Here is a 16,617-nt window from a genome sequence, read left to right on the forward strand (position 1 = left end):
TACGGATATAGGTGTTACTGTCTTTAGAAGAAGTGATGATTCAGTAGCATTTAAGGGAGTGTTAGAGGGTCAGCTATACTTAGTTGATTTTAATAAAGCTGAACTCGACACTTGCTTAATTGCTAAGACTAACATGGGTTTGCTCTGGCATCGCCGACTAGCCCACGTTGGGATGAAGAATCTTCATAAGCTTCAAAAGGGAGAGCACATTTTGGGACTAACAAATGTTCATTTTGAGAAAGACAGGGTTTGTAGCGCATGTCAAGCAGGGAAGCAAGTTGGTGTTCATCATCCACACACAAACATCATGACGACTGACAAGCCGCTTGAGCTACTCCACATGGACCTATTCGGCCTGATAGCTTACATAAGCATCGGCGGGAGTAAGTACTGTCTAGTTATTGTGGATGATTATTCTTGCTTCACTTGGGTGTTCTTTTTGCAGGAGAAATCACAAACCCAAGAGACCTTAAAGGGATTCTTGAGACGGGCTCAAAATGAGTTCGGTTTAAGGATCAAAAAGATTAGAAGCAACAATGGGACGGAGTTCAAGAACTCTCAAATTTAAGGCTTTCTTGAGGATGAGGGCATCAAGCATGAGTTCTCTTCTCCCTACACGCCACAACAAAATGGTGTAGTGGAGAGGAAGAATAGAACTTTACTTTTCATGGGGAGGACCATGGTTGATGAGTACAAGACTTCGGACCGGTTTTGGGCGGAAGCAATCAACACCGCTTGCTACGCCATCAACCGTCTCTACCTTCACCGAATCCTCAAGAAGACATCATATGAACTCCTAACCGGTAAAAAGCCCAATGTTTCATATTTTAGAGTCTTTGGTAGCAAATGCTTCATTCTTGTTAAAAGAGGTAGAAAATCTAAATTTGCTCCTAAGGCTGTGGAAGGCTTTTTACTTGGTTATGACTCAAACGCAAGGGCATATAGGGTCTTTAACAAGTCCACTGGACTAGTTGAAGTCTCTTGTGACATTGTGTTTGATGAGGCTAATGGCTCTCAAGTAGAGCAAGTTGATCTTGATGAGCTAGATGATGAAGAGGCTCCATGCGTCGCACTAAGGAACATGTCCATTAGGGATGTGTGTCCTAAGGAATCCGAAGAGTCTCCACAAGCATAAGATCAACCATCTTCCTCTATGCAAGCATCTCCACCAACTCAAGATGAGGATCAAGCTCGAGATGATGAAAATGAAGATCAAGAGGAGCCACCTCAAGAGGAGGACAATGATCAAAGGGGAGATTCTAATGATCAAGAAAAGGAAGATGATGAGGGTCCAAGACAGCCACACCCAAGAGTTCACCAAGCAATACAACGAGATCACCCCGTGAACACTATCCTCGGCGATATTCAAAAGGGGGTAACCACTCGATCTTGTGTTGCTCATTTTTGTGAACATTACTCCTTTGTGTCTTCTATTGAGCCATACAGGGTGGAAGACGCATTAAGGGATTCGGATTGGGTGTTGCAATGCAAGAGGAGCTCAACAACTTCACGAGGAATGATGTATGGCATCTTGTTCCACGTCCTAACCAAAATGTTGTAGGAACCAAGTGGGTCTTCCGCAATAAGCAAGATGAGCATGGTGTGGTGACAAGGAACAAAGCCCGACTTGTGGCCAAGGGATATTCACAAGTCGAAGGTTTGGATTTCGGTGAAACCTATGCACCCGTAGCTAGGCTTGAGTCAATTCGCATATTACTTGCCTATGCTACTTACCATGGCTTCAAGCTTTATCAAATGGACGTGAAGATTGCCTTCCTCAATGGACCAATCAAGGAGGAGGTCTATGTTGAGCAACCTCCCGACTTTGAATATAGTGAGTATCCTAACCATGTTTATAAACTCTCTAAGGCGCTTTATGGTCTCAAGCAAGCCCTAAGAGCATGGTATGAATGCCTAAGAGATTTTCTTATCGCTAATGGCTTCAAAGTCGGAAAAGCCGATCCTACTCTCTTTACTAAAACTATTGCAAATGAATTGTTTGTATGCCAAATTTATGTTGATGATATCATATTTGGGTCTACTAACAACTCTACTTGTGAAGAGTTTAGTAGGATAATGGTACAAAAATTCGAGATGTCAATGATGGGGGAGTTGAAGTATTTTCTAGGATTTCAAGTCAAGCAACTCCAAGAGGGCAACTTCATTAGCCAAACGAAGTATATTCAAGACATACTTACCAAGTTTGGGATGAAGGATGCCAAGCCCATCAAGACACCATGGGAACTAATGGGCATCTCGACCTCGACACGGGAGGTAAATCCGTAGATCAAAAGGTATACCGGTCGATGATAGGATCTTTACTCTATTTTTGTGCATCTCGACTGGATATTATGCTTTCCGTATGCATGTGTGCAAGATTCCAAGCCGATACTAAGGAAGTTCACCTTAGGGCCGTAAAACGAATCTTGAGATATTTAGTTCATAGTCCTAAGTTTGGTCTTTGGTACCCCAAGGGATCCACTTTTGATTTAATAGGTTACTCAGATGCTGATTGAGCAAGGTGTAAATTTGATAGAAAGAGCACATCAGGGACTTGTCAATTCTTGGGAAGATCCCTGGTGTCCTGGGCTTCAAAGAAACAGAATTCAATAGCTCTTTCTACTGCCGAAGCCGAGTACATTGCCGCAGGCCATTGTTGCGCACAATTGCTTTGGATGAGGCAAACCCTTAGGGACTATGGTTACAAATTAACCAAAGTTCCTCTCCTATGTGATAATGAGAGTGCAATCCGCATGGCGGATAATCCCATTGAGCACAGCCGCACTAAGCACATAGCCATTCAGTATCACTTTTTGAGGGATCACCAACAAAGGGGGGATATCGAGATTGCATATGTTAGCACTAAAGAACAATTAGCCGATATCTTTACCAAGCCATTAGATGAGAAAACTTTTACCAAACTTAGGCATGAGCTAAACATTCTTGATTCTAGGAATTTTGATTGATATTTTGCACACATAGCTCATCTATATACCTTTGATCATATCTCTTTCATGTGCTATGACTAATGTGGTTTTCAAGTGTATTTCATGCTAAGTCATAGATTGAAAGGGAAATGGAGTTCTTCGGCGAAGACAAGGCTTCCACTCCACTCCATCGAATTATTCATCCTTCGCCGTCACTCCGCACCGCTCTCCAATTTGGTATAATCTTCACTCATATATTATTTGTCAAAGGGAGAGAAAGTAAAGGGCTTATATTTTAAGTATCCGTTTTTGGCGATTCATGCCAAAGGGGGAGAAAGTATTAGCCCAAAGCAAAAGGACCGCACCATCACGCCAATTTCAAAATTTTTCAAAACAAGTTAAAGTTTTTAAAATGTTTTTCAATTGGTATCTTTGAAAATTCTATCTCAATTGGCAAAACCCTCTTAAACACTAAGAGGAGAATTTTATTGAGGGGGAGTTTTGTTTAGTCAAAGGAAAAGCATTTGAAACAGGGGGAGAAAATTTCAAATCCTGAAAATGTTTCTTTAAAGTATTATTCATATACCTTTGACTATTTGCAAAAGGATTTTGAAAAGAGTTTTTCCAAAGAATTTGCAAAAATAAAACTAGTGGTGCAAGCGTGGTCCAAAATGTTAAATAATGAAGAAAACAATCCATGCATATCTTATGAATGTTTATATTGGTTTAACTCCAAGCAATCTTTGCACTTACCTTATGCAAACTAGTTCAATTCTGCACTTATATATTTGCTTTGGTTTGTGTTGGCATCAATCACCAAAAAGGGGGAGATTGAAAGGGAAATAGGGTCAAACCTTTTCCTAAATGATTTTGGTGGTTGAATTGCCCAACACAAATAATTGGACTAACTAGTTTGCTCTAGATTATAAGTTCTACAGGTGCCAAAGGTTCAACACAAACCAATAAAAAGTCCAAGAAAGGGTTCAAATAAAAAGAGCAAAAGACAACCGAAGGCTGCCCTGGTCTGGCGCACCGGACTGTCCGGTGTGCCACCGGACAGTGTCCGGTGCGCCATCGGACAGTGTCCAATGCACCAGGGAGATCAACTCAGAACTTGCCACCTTCGGGTTACTGGGATTGCCTCTCCGCTATAATTCACTGGACTATCCAGTGTAGCACCGGACTGTCCGGTGTGCCAGCGGAGCAACAGCCAAATGCGCCAACGGTCGTCTGCAAAAGTCTACAGTGAACAGTGAACAATGCAACTGCGCGCGTAGAGTCAGAGCAGGCGCCAGATGGTGCACCGGACAGTGAACAGGACCTGTCCGATGGTCCACATGTCAGAAGCTCCAACGGTCGAACCCTAACGGTTGGGTGACGTGGCTGGCGCACCAGACAGTGTCCGGTGGCACATCGGACTGTCCGGTGCGCCCTTCGACAGCAGCCTTCCCCAACGGCCACTTTGGTGGTTGGGGCTATAAATACCCCCAACCACCAACACTTCAAGGCATCCAAGTTTTCAGCCAACACATTCAATACAAGAGCTAGTGCATTCAATACAAGACACAAATAGAGTGAATCAAAATCTCTCCAAGTCCCAATTCCACTCAAAGCAATAGTGACTAAAAGAGAGAGTTTTGTTGTGTTCTTTTGAGCTCTTGCGCTTGGATCGCTTTTCTTCTTCCCCATTTCTTGTTCCCAAGATCATTGTAATCAAAGCAAGAGACACCAAGTTGTGGTGGTCCTTGTAGTGGACTAAGTGTCCCATTTGATTGAAGAGAAAAGCTCACTCGGTCTAGGTGACCGTTTGAGAGAGGGAAATGGTTGAAAGAGACCCGGTCTTTGTGACCACCTCAACGGGGAGTAGGTTTGCAAGAACCGAACCTCGGTAAAACAAATCACCGTGCCATCCGCTCTTATTTGCTTGTGATTTGTTTTCGCCCTCTCCTTCAGACTCGATTATATTTCCAACACTAACCCCGGCTTGTAGTTGTGATTAAAGTTTATAAATTTTAGATTTGCCTATTCATCCCCCCTCTAGGCGACTTTCAATTGGTATCAGAGCCCGATACTTCATTAGAGCCTAACCGCTCGAAGTTATGTCGGGAGCTCACGCCAAGAAGGAGATGGTGACCGGCGACAAGCCCGCCACAAGCCACGGGAAGGCTCCATCGAGAGAGTCCGGCAACAAGAAGGAGGAATCACCCCCCACGTCAAGTCGCACCGGAGTGGCGACAAGAAGAAGATGATGAAGAAAGTGGTCTACTACGAGACCGATTCTTCGCGCCATCCACCTCCGGCTCCGACACGCCGTTCGTCACTTCTAAGCGCCATGAGCGCAAGAAGTTTAGTAAGATCCCCTTACGCTATCCTCGCATTTCCAAACGCACCCCTTTACTTTCCGTCCCACTAGGCAAACCACCGGTTTTTGACGGTGAAGATTATTGTATGTGGAGTGATAAAATGAGGCACCATCTAACCTCACTCCACGCTAGTATTTGGGACATTGTTGAGTTTTGGTGCGCAGGAACCATCCGTAGGGGATGAAGGCCTGGATCTCGCTCCCGGGAGGGACCCCGTCGGGGAGTAGAGATCCTAGGTGGTGTCTAGGCTCAGGCAAGCCGACCTAGACTCCTCTAATCGACGTAGAGTCAAAGAGAAGCGAAGAATTTGGGGATTGGAAGGCTAAACTAGAACTAGACTAGAACTACTCCTAAGAATAAATGTAAATTGTTTTGTGTCGGCGTTTCGAGACCGGGGGGTCCCTAAGCCGACGAGTGAAATGTCGCCGCGTGCCCCAGCCAAGATGGGTCGGCGCGAGGCCGAGCGCGAAGGGGGGAAGTGAGGTGGCCAGAGATGGGCGAGAGAGAGGTAGAAATCCCGCGGCCTTCGTGTTCGTCCCGCGCCCAGGTCGGGTGCGCTTGCAGTAGGGGGTTACAAGCGTCCACACGGGAGAGGGAGCGAGCGGCCTTGCGCGAGCGCCTGTCTCGTCCTCGTCCCCGTGCGGCCAACCCCCTCTAAGAGGGCCCTGGTCCTTCCTTTTATAGGCGTAAGGAGAGGATCCAGGTGTACAATAGGGGTGTAGCAGAGTGCTACGTGTCTAGCGGGGGAGAGCTAGCGCCCTAAGTACACGCCATCGTGGCGGCCGGAGAGATTTTGGCGCCCGGTTTGTGTGATGTCGTGGCCGTCGGAGGAGCGCTGGAGCCTGGCGGAGGGACAGCTGTTGGGCCTGTCGAGTCCTTGCTGACGTCCTCTTGCTTCCGTAAGGGGGCCGAGAGCCGCCATCGTCAGGGAGCGTGCGGGGCGCCATCATCGCCTATTTGGCGGAGCGAGCCAGATGGGACGCCGGTCTTGTTCCTCGTAGCCTGAGTCAGCTTGGAGTAGGGTAATGATGGCGCCTCCCGTTGACGTGGTCGGCCCGCGCCCTAGGTTGGGCGATGTGGAGGCTCCTCCGAGGTCGAGGTCGAGTCCATCTTCCGTGGCCGAGGTCGAGTCCGAGCCCCTAGGTCGGGCGAGGCGGAGGCCGTTGGCTGAGGCCAGGGCGGAGTTTGAGTCCTAGGGTCGGGCGAAGCGGAGTTCGTCGTCTTCTGGGGCTGAGCCCAAGTCCGAGCCCTGGGTCGGGCGGAGCGGAATTCGTCGTCTTCTGGGGCTGAGCCCAAGTCCGAGCCCTGGGTCGGGCGGAACGGAGTTCGTCGTCTTCTGGGGCTTTGCCCGAGTCCGAGCCCTGGGTCGGGCGGAGCGGAGTTCGCCGTCTTCCGGGGCTTAGCCTGAGTCCGAGCCCTGGGTCGGGCGGAGCGGAGTTCGCCGTCTTCCGGGGCTTAGCCCGAGTCCGTGCCCTGGGTCGGGCGGAGCGGAGTTCGCCGTCTTCCGGGGCTTAGCCCGAGTCCGAGCCCTGGGTCGGGCAAAGCGGAGCTTCCTATGGTGCCTGCGGCCGGGCCTAACTGCCTGTCAGCCTCACTCTGTCAAGCGGCACCGCAGTCGGAGCGGCGCAGGCGGCGCTGTCTTTCTGTCAGACCGGTCAGTGGAGCGACGAAGTGACGGCGGTCACTTCGGCTCTGTCTGCTGAGGGGCGCGCGTCAGGATAAAGGTGTCAGGCCACCTTTGCATTAAATGCTCCTGCGATTTGGTCGGTCGGTGCGGCGATTCGGTCAGGGTTGCTTCTTGGCGAAGACAGGGCCTCGGGCGAGCCGGAAATATGTTCGCCGCTGGAAGGGGGCCTCGGGCGAGGCGGAGATCCCCCGGGGTCGGCTGCCCTTTTCCGAGGCTAGGCTCGGGCGAGGCGTGATCGAGTCCCTCGAATGGACTGATCCCTGACTTGATCGCACCCATCAGGCCTTTGCAGCTTTATGCTGATGGGGGTTACCAGCTGAGAATTAGGAGCCTTGAGGGTACCCCTAATTATGGTCCCCGATAGTAGCCCCCGAGCCTCGAAGGGAGTGTTAGCACTCGCTTGGAGGCTTTCGTCGCACTTTTTTGCAAGGGGATTAGCCTTTCTCGGTTGCGTTTTGTTCCGGTGGGTGCGCGCGAGCGCACCCGCCGGGTGTAGCCCTCGAGGCCTTGGAGGAGTGGTTTGACTCCTCCGAGGTCTTAATGCCTCGCACAATGCTTCAGCTGGTCTGGTCGTTCCCTCATGCGAGCTGGCCGTAGCCCGGGTGTACGGTCGGGTCCCAAGTTCTCGGGCTGGTATGTTGACGCTATCAACGGTTTGGTCGGAGCCGGGTTTGCGAGAGCAGCCCCCGAGCCTCTGCACAGGGCGAGAGGGCAATCAGGGACAGACTCGACTTTTTTACATACGCCCCTGCGTCGCCTTTCCGCAAGGAGGAGGGGGGAGAGCGCCATGTTGCCCTCGGTGGGCGCCGAACATGGTGTCTCCGGTGAGCTACAGGCAGGTGATCCAAGCGGACGTCCGTGCCCCATTCGTTAGGGGTCGGCTAGAGGCCCAGAGGCGCGCCCAAAAGTACCTGCGGGTGATCTGCCGGACCCGGTCCCCTGGCGACGGGGTCCGAGGGCTCGATGCCTCCCTCAGATGGGATTCCGTTACAAGATCGTTCCCGCTGGTCTCGGAAATGTCCTAGGGTACCTCGGGAGCGCAGCCCGAGCCTTGGTTATGTATCGAACGTACCCATGGTCATCCCTCGCTCTGTGTCTGAGGCGGCTGTGAACCCTTCGGGGGCCAGCCTTCGAACCCCTGATCAGTAGTGGGCGCGGAGCCCGAGTAGCCTGAGGCGGCCGTTGAACCCTTCCGAGGGGCCAGCCTTCGAACCTCTGACCAGTAGTGGGTGTGGAGCCCACGTGCTCTGAGGCGGCTATTGAACCCTTCCGAGGGGCCAGCCTTCGAACCTCTGATCAGTAGGGAGGCTCAGAGCCTGGTTCCTTCACGGGGAAGGATCCTTTTCGGGGTATCCCCCTTTCCCGGTCCCTGTTGCAAGAGAGAGAAAGAGGAAAAAAGGAAAAGGATACGAAATCGAACGACGTGGCGTACCTTTTTTTACGCGGTCATTATGGCGAAGGCGAAGCGTCGCTCGCTTCTCCTGCCAGAGGCGCCACCTGTCCCGCCGCAGAGTTAATGCGATGGGGCTAGTGGTTCGTGGGGCGGCCGTTGCGCGTGCGCGAGCCGTTCGAGGAGCGGAACATGGGCGCGTTGTCTTCACGCCGTGAGAGAGGGTTCTCTCGCTGCCCCCGGATGGGACGTAAGCTTGGCTGACGACGTGACCGCTGCTCCTGCCCGCCTGCCACCGCCATTACCTCCGGCCCATTTTTGGCCACATTGACCGTCGCGCCAGGCTGGCGCTGCTGGGTCGTGCGCTGGGTCGCCTCGAGTCGCGGTATTGGTTCCGCAGTCGAGGAGGCGCGGTGGTGGCGCAAGTGGCGGTGCAGTTGCATGCACGAAGCATTCGGCGCGCCGGTTGCATGACGCATGGGCCTGGGCCTCCATGCTGGGCGTGTTGGGAGTCGGAGAAGTGCGCCTACTTGGCGCGGTTGCATGCCGCCTGCATGGCTGCCCGCCCTTTCGCCTGCTGGTCTGGGCAAAAGTGGAGAGCCGCTTGTAACCGCTGGGCGGTTGCATGCACCGCGCACGGCGGTTTGGCTTCTTCTGCTCTGGGCCGGCTTGCATGACGTGTGGGACCCAGCCCCCGCGCCGTAGGGGAGGACCTTAGAGTGTGTTGGAGAAGACTCAGCCCACGACCGCTGGGGACGCAAGTAGGGAGAGTCGCCTTTAAAAGGAGGGTGACCCTCTTGGAAGGCGACCATGTCTTCGCGCTCCCCTATGCATCGTGTCTTTCCACCTTCCAAGCCCCCGGATGGGGGATACCCGCCGTCTTTCTGCCTCATCGTTGGAGGAACGCAACTCCGCGGGAGTTGGTACCTTTCAGCCATCGTTCGGCTTCAAGAATTTTCATCATGCAGCCCGGTTGCACCCCTCCGCCGGCGGTCACCCAAGATGGTGACCTCTAGTTCGATGGCGGGGGAGAGCGAACTGGGCCGCGGCCTCTGCCCCTCCCTCAGCCTCAAGGATTTTCATCACCAGGGCTGGGGAAGGGAGTGTGCCGAGTTGGGGTCGGCCCCTGCGTGGGCGGTGGCCCGCTCCTTCCCTCAGTGATCGGGGGAAGCGCGGTTGTCGTCCGTGGCACTGGTAGCTGCCGCGTGCCTGGCTCTCGGACCCGAGTGGCTTCGGAGCCGTTCTCGGCGCCGGCTTCCGCCACGGCAGCTGGAAGAGGTTCTTCCGCCGACGAGACAGCCAGGGCCGCGCACGGACCGACCTCCAACTCTACGGCCTTCTGCCTGTCCTTGCCTCACGAGTTTGGGCATGGGCGGGGGCCTCCTGGCAGCAGCATCCGCCCTGAGGTCATCGCTGCCGCTGTTCGGCCCCCCAGAGCAGAAGTCGTCGTCGTCGTCGCTACCGGAGCGGGCGACGGCGCGCTGTTCGTCAGTCTTCTGTTGCTCCGCAGCCCCCCCCCCATCGAGTGGGGTTGTTCGTACCCACGGAGGTGGAACCGGAGTTCCGTTTGTAATGGCACTTCGAATGCCAGTGTTTTTGTTCATTGTGGCTGTCGAGGCCTGAACATGTATGTAATTTCGGCACGGAGCCGTGTTTTTTCCTCCTTTTCGAGCACTAAGACTCGCCTGTTGGTTGTCTGAACCGCTTCACCAAGCGTGAGTCGCCCCGTGTAAAGGTGACGAGTGAGGTATCCGTATCACGGAGGCGTAGGACTCCCTCGGCTCGGTCAACTTTGTTGTCTGAGGCTTCCCTTGCTTAGTTAGAGGAACCCCTCGGCCGCTCTTCGATGAGCCGAGGCCGGGGGTAGCGGTGTCAGCGCGAACAGAGGCAGAGTTGGCTCAAAAAGAAGACCTGGTCGGCCGGAGCCTGGCCGAGTCGTCCGTTAGCGGGACCGACACCGGAATTGATCTGCCGAGGCCTCGGGCCGGGCTGATGTCCTTGGGGGACAGCTGGCCGAGGCCCCGGGGTGACCGGCCGAGCCGCCTGCTCGGGCCGGATTCTCGGAGAAGACCCTAGCAGCGATGGCCCGAGATTGGTGATGACGTTGTCCTTCAGAGCGGAGACCCTTGGACCGCGTCGCCGTCCGAGGCTAGGTCGGACCTCGCCGAAGGTGTTGTCGACGCCGAGGGTGCTGTTGCTCCCTTTAGCCGTCAAGATCCGAGCCTGCAGGATCGGATTATCTTGTAGCGTGTGTTTTCTACGGCCGCCGAGGCCAAAACACACCCTTGCCGTGTTGTAAAGCCGCGTCTCCTTTCCTCTTGTTTCGAGTATCTGGACCTTTTTGTCGGTAACAGAATTGTTTGTGCGAGCGAGAGTTGCTTCTCACGGAAGGTGATGAGTGAGGTATCCGTATCCCGGAGGCGTAGGAGTCCCTCGGCTCGCTCGGCCTTGCCGCTTACGCGCACTCTTTCCCGTCCATGGGGTTCTGTCATCGACGCAGTCGAGAAGGCTCGAAGAATCGCTCCGGCAGAAGGGCTTCCGAACGTGAAGACTTGTTCGGTCCGCGGAATCACTTATCCGAACGTGAGTTACTTATCGCAGAAGGTGATGAGTAAGGTGTCCGTATCCCGGAGGCGTAGGAGTCCCTCGGCTCGGTCAGCCTTGGCTGCTTACGTGTACTCCGTCGTTTTCAGGATCCACTTTCGAAGTAGTCGAAAAGCACGAAAGACATTCTGGCGGAAAAGATCTTTTTTCGAGGAAAATTTCGACGCAGAGGGGGTTCCCCCCTTTTAGCCCCCGAGGGAGGGTCGGGCTTTGCCGAGGCAAGGCTGACCCTTCCTTGATGACTAAACTTTGCGTGGGAGCGAGGTATATGAACAACTTGAAAACATCTTAAGGGTAGAAGCGACGTAGTTGTTGGATGTTCCAAGCGTTGCTGTAGACCTCGCCTTGACTGTTGGCCAGCTTGTACGTTCCGGGCTTCAGAACTTTGGCGATGACGAACGGCCCCTCCCAGGGGGACGTGAGCTTGTGTCGACCTCGGGCATCTTGTCGCAGCCGAAGCACCAGGTCGCCCACCTGGAGGTCTCGGGACCAGACCCCTCGGGCGTGGTAGCGTCGCATGGACTACTGGTACCGCGCCGAGTGTAGTAAGGCCTTGTCCTGAGCCTCTTCCAGCTGGTCCAGCGAATCTTCTCGATTAGCTTGGTTGCTTTGGTCGGCATAGGCCCTCGTCCTCGGGGAACCGTATTCCAGGTCTGTGGGCAAGATGGCCTCGGCCCCATAGACTAGAAAGAACGGTGTGAAGCCCGTGGCTCGGCTCGGTGTTGTCCTCAGGCTCCAGACCACCGAGGGGAGTTCCTTCATCCATCGCTTGCCGAACTTGTTGAGGTCATTGTAAATCCGAGGCTTGAGTCCTTGTAGAATCATGCCGTTGGCACGCTCTACTTGCCCATTCGTCATGGGATGAGCCACGGCGGCCCAGTCCACCCGGATGTGGAGATCTTCGCAGAAGTCCAGGAACTTTCTGCCGGTGAACTGGGTGCCGTTGTCGGTGATGATGGAGTTCGGGACCCCGAAACGATGGATGATGTTGGTGAAGAACGCCACCGCCTGCTCGGACCTGATGCTGTTTAGGGGTCGGACCTCGATCCACTTGGAGAATTTGTCGATGGCGACCAACAGGTGCGTGTAGCCCCCGGGTGCCTTCTGCAAGGGGCCGACGAGGTCCAGACCCCACACGGCAAAAGGCCAGGTGATGGGTATCGTCTGCAGAGCCTGAGCGGGCAGGTGGGTCTGCCTTGCGTAGAACTGACACCCTTCGCAGGCGCGGACAATTCTAGTGGCGTCGGCCACCGCCGTTGGCCAGTAGAAACCTTACCGGAAAGCATTTCCGACAAGGGCCCGAGGTGCTGCGTGGTGGCCGCAAGCCCCCGAGTGTATTTCTCGGAGGAGTTCCTGACCTTCGGTGGTGGAGATGCATCGCTGGAGGATGCCTGAAAGGCTGCGGTGGTAGAGCTCCTTCCCTTCTCCTAGCAAGACGAACGACTTGGCGCGCCGCGCCAACCGCCGAGCTTCGGCTCGGTCGAGGGGTAGCTCTCCTCGGTGGAGATATCGCAGGTACGGGGTCTGCCAGTTTTGATCAGGCGTGACCCCGCATTGCTCCCCCTCAACGTGCAGCATCTCGCCCTCGGGGGCCGAGGGTACCTCGGGCCGAACCGAGGGTGCCTCGGACCGAGCCGAGGGTGCCTCGGACTGTGCCGAGGGTACCTCGGGCTAGGCCGAGGGTGCCTCAGGCTCGGGCGCGTCGTCGATCTTGATGGAGGGTTGATGCAGATCTCGGGAGAAGACGTCCGGGGGAACCGTCGTTCGCCCCGAGGCTATTTTGGCTAGCTCGTCCGCAGTCTCGTTGTAGTGCCGAGCGATGTGGTTGAGCTCGAGCCCGTAGAGCTTGTCTTCCAGGCGCCGAACCTCGTCGCAGTAGGCCTCCATCTTCGGGTCACGGCAGTGGGAGTTCTTCATGACTTGGTTGATGACAAGTTGCGAGTCATCGCGAGCGTCGAGGCGTCGGACCCCTAGCTCGACGGCAATCCGCAACCCGTTGACCAGAGCCTCGTACTCAGCTACCTTGTTGGACACCGGGAAATGGAGGCGTAGCACGTAGCGTAGGTGCTTCCCGAGGGGCGAGATGAAGAGTAGGCCTGCGCCGGCTCCTGTCTTCATCAGCGACCCGTCGAAGAACAAGGTCCAGAGCTCCGGTTGGATCGGAGCTGTTGGTAGCTGGGTGTCGACCCATTCAGCCACGAAGTCCGCCAAGACCTGGGATTTGATGGCCTTCCGAGGGGCGAACGAGATTGTTTCGCCCATGATTTCCACCGCCCACTTTGCAATCCTACCCGAGGCCTCTCGGCAATAGATGATCTCCCCTAGGGGGAAGGATGACACCACAGTTACCGGATGAGACTCGAAGTAGTGTCGCAACTTCCGCCGTGTCAGGATCACCGCGTACAGCAGCTTCTGAACTTGTGGGTAGCGGATCTTGGTTTCAGACAGTACCTCGCTGACGAAGTAGACTGGCCTCTGAACGGGCAATGCATGCCCCTCTTCTTGCCTCTCGACCACAATCGCGGCGCTAACCACCTGAGTGGTCGCGGCGACGTAGACCAAGAGGGCTTCTCCGGCAGCTGGGGGCACCAAGATAGGCGCCTTCGTGAGGAGCGCCTTCAGGTTCCCGAGGGCTTCCTCGGCCTCACGGGTCCAAGTGAAGCACTCGGCCTTCCTTAAGAGGCGGTACAGAGGTAGACCTCTTTCGTCGAGGCGTGAGATGAAGCGGCTCAGAGCCGCGAGACATCCCATGACCCTCTGTACGCCTTTCAAGTCCTTGATGGGCCCCATGCTGGTGATGGCTGTGATCTTCTCCGGGTTGGCTTCGATGCCCCGCTCGAAGACGATGAACCCCAAGAGCATGCCTCGGGGTACCCCGAAGACACACCTTTCGGGATTGAGCTTGACGCCTTTCGCCTTGAGACATCGGAATGTCACTTCAAGGTCGGAAAGTAGGTCGGAGGCTTTCCTCGTCTTGACTATGATGTCATCGACGTAGGCCTCGACCATGCGGCCAATGTGTTCGCCGAACACATGGTTCATGCACCGCTGGTACGTCGCGCCCACATTCCTCAAGCCGAACGGCATGCTGACATAGCAGTACATGCCGAAGGGTGTGATGAAAGAAGTCGCGAGCTGGTCGGACTCTTTCATCCTGATTTGGTGATACCCTGAGTAGGCATCGAGGAAAGACAGGGTTTCGCACCCAGCAGTGGAATCCACGATTTGATCGATGCGAGGCAGAGGGTAGGGAACCTTCGGACATGCTTTGTTCAGACCAGTGTAGTCTACACACATCCGCCATTTCCCCCCTTTCTTTCTCACAAGCACAGGGTTGGCAAGCCATTCGGGATGGAATACCTCTTTGATGAACCCTGCCGCCATTAGCTTGTGGATCTCCTCGCCTATAGCTCTGCGCTTTTCTTCGTCGAATCGGCGCAGAGGCTGCTTGACGGGTCGGGCTCCGGCTCGGATGTCCAGCGAGTGCTCGGTGACATCCCTCGGTATGTCGGGCATGTCCGAGGGACTCCACGCGAAGACGTCGGCGTTCGCGTGGAGAAAGTCGACGAGCACTGCTTCCTTTTTGGGATCGAGCCCGGAGCCGATCCGGACTTGCTTGGAGGCGTCGCTGCTGGGGTCGAGGGGGACGGACTTGACCGTCTCCGCTAGCTCGAAGTTGCCGGCATGACGCTTCACGTCTGGCACCTCCTTAGAGAGGCTCTCCAGGTCGGCGATGAGGGCCTCAGACTCGGCGAGGGCCTCAGCGTACTCCACGCACTCCACGTCGCATTCGAACGCGTGTTTGTACGTGGGGCCGACAGTGATGACCCCGTTGGGGCCCGGCATCTTGAGCTTGAGGTAGGTGTAGTTGGGGACGACCACGAACTTCGCGTAGCATGGCCTCCCCAGTACCGCGTGGTAGGTTCCTTGGAACCCGACCACCTCGAACGTCAGGGTCTTCCTTCGGAAGTTGGAGGGTGTTCCGAAGCAGACGGGAAGATCGAGTTGTCCGAGGGGCTGGACGCGCTTCCCGGGGATGATCCCATGGAAAGGCGCAGCGCTCGCCCGGACCGAGGACAGATCGATACGCAGAAGCCCGAGGGTCTCGGCGTAGATGATGTTGAGGCTGCTGCCTCCGTCCATGAGGACCTTGGTGAGCATGACGTCGCCGATGACGGGGTCGACGACGAGCGGGTATTTCCCCGAGCTCGGCACGTGGTCGGGGTGGTCGGCTTGGTCGAAGGTGATGGGCTTGTCGGACCAGTCTAGGTAGACTGGCGCCGCCACCTTCACCGAACAGACCTCCCGACGCTCTTGCTTGCGGTGTCGAGCCGAGGCGTTCGCCGCTTGCCCACCGTAGATCATGAAGCAGTCGCGGACCTCGGGGAACTCTCCTGCCTGGTGATCTTCCTTCTTGTTGTCGTCGCGGGCCCTGCCACCCTCCGCGGGTGGCCCGGCCCTGTGGAAGTGGCGCCGAAGCATGACGCACTCCTCAAGGGTGTGCTTGACGGGCCCCTGGTGGTAGGGGCACGACTCCTTGAGCATCTTGTCGAAGATGTTGGCACCTCTAGGGGGTTTCCGAGGGTTCTTGTACTCGGCGACGGCGACAAGGTCCGCGTCGGTGGCGTCGCGTTTCGCTTGCGACTTCTTCTTGCCCTTCTTCTTGGCGCCGCGCTGAGTTGACGCCTCGGGGGCATCTTCCGGTGGGCGGCCCTGGGGCTGCTTGTCCTTCCGGAAGATAGCCTCGACCGCCTCCTGGCCGGAGGCGAACTTGGTGGCGATGTCCATCAGCTTGCTCGCCCTGGTGGGGGTCTTGCGACCCAGCTTGCTCACCAGGTCGCGGCAGGTGGTGCCGGCGAGGAACGCGCCGATGACATCCGAGTCGGTGATGTTGGGCAGCTCGGTGCGCTGCTTCGAGAATCGCTGGATGTAGTCCCGGAGAGACTCTCCCGGCTGCTGTCGGCAGCTTCGGAGGTCCCAGGAATTCCCGGGGCACACGTACGTGCCCTGGAAATTGCCGGCGAAAGCTTGGACCAGGTCGTCCCAGTCGAAGATCTGCCCCGGAGGCAGGTGCTCCAACCAGGCGCGAGCGGTGTCAGAGAGGAACAGGGGGAGGTTGCGGATGATGAGGTTGTCATCGTCCGTTCCACCTAGTTGGCAGGCCAGACGGTAGTCCGCGAGCCACAGTTCCGGTCTCGTCTCCCCCGAGTACTTCGTGATAGTAGTCGGGGTCGGAACCGGGTCGGGAACGGCGCCCGTCGTATGGCCCGGCTGAAGGCCTGCGGACCGGGTGGTTCGGGCGAGGGACTCCGATCCTCCCCGCTGTCGTAGCGTCCCCCACGCCTGGGGTGGTAGCCTCGGCGCACCCTCTCGTCGGGGTGGGCCCGACGGTCGCGGTGATGGTGCTCGTTGCCGAGGCGTCCCGAGGCCGCAGGCGCTGTGTTGCGCGTGCGCCCGGTGTAGACCGAGGCTTCCCGCATGAATCGGGAAGTCGCGGCACGATGTTCCGAGGGGTGCCCCTGCCTTCGGGAGGCGGAGCTCTCGGCCCGCCGGACCGCGGCGCCTTCCAGGAGATTCTTGAGCTCTCCCTGGATTCGCCGCCCCTCGGTGGTTGATGGCTCTGGCATCGCACGAAAAAGCATTGCT

This window comes from Zea mays, chromosome 9 (genome assembly GCF_902167145.1).
Source record: "Zea mays cultivar B73 chromosome 9, Zm-B73-REFERENCE-NAM-5.0, whole genome shotgun sequence".
Lineage (NCBI taxonomy): Eukaryota > Viridiplantae > Streptophyta > Magnoliopsida > Poales > Poaceae > Zea > Zea mays.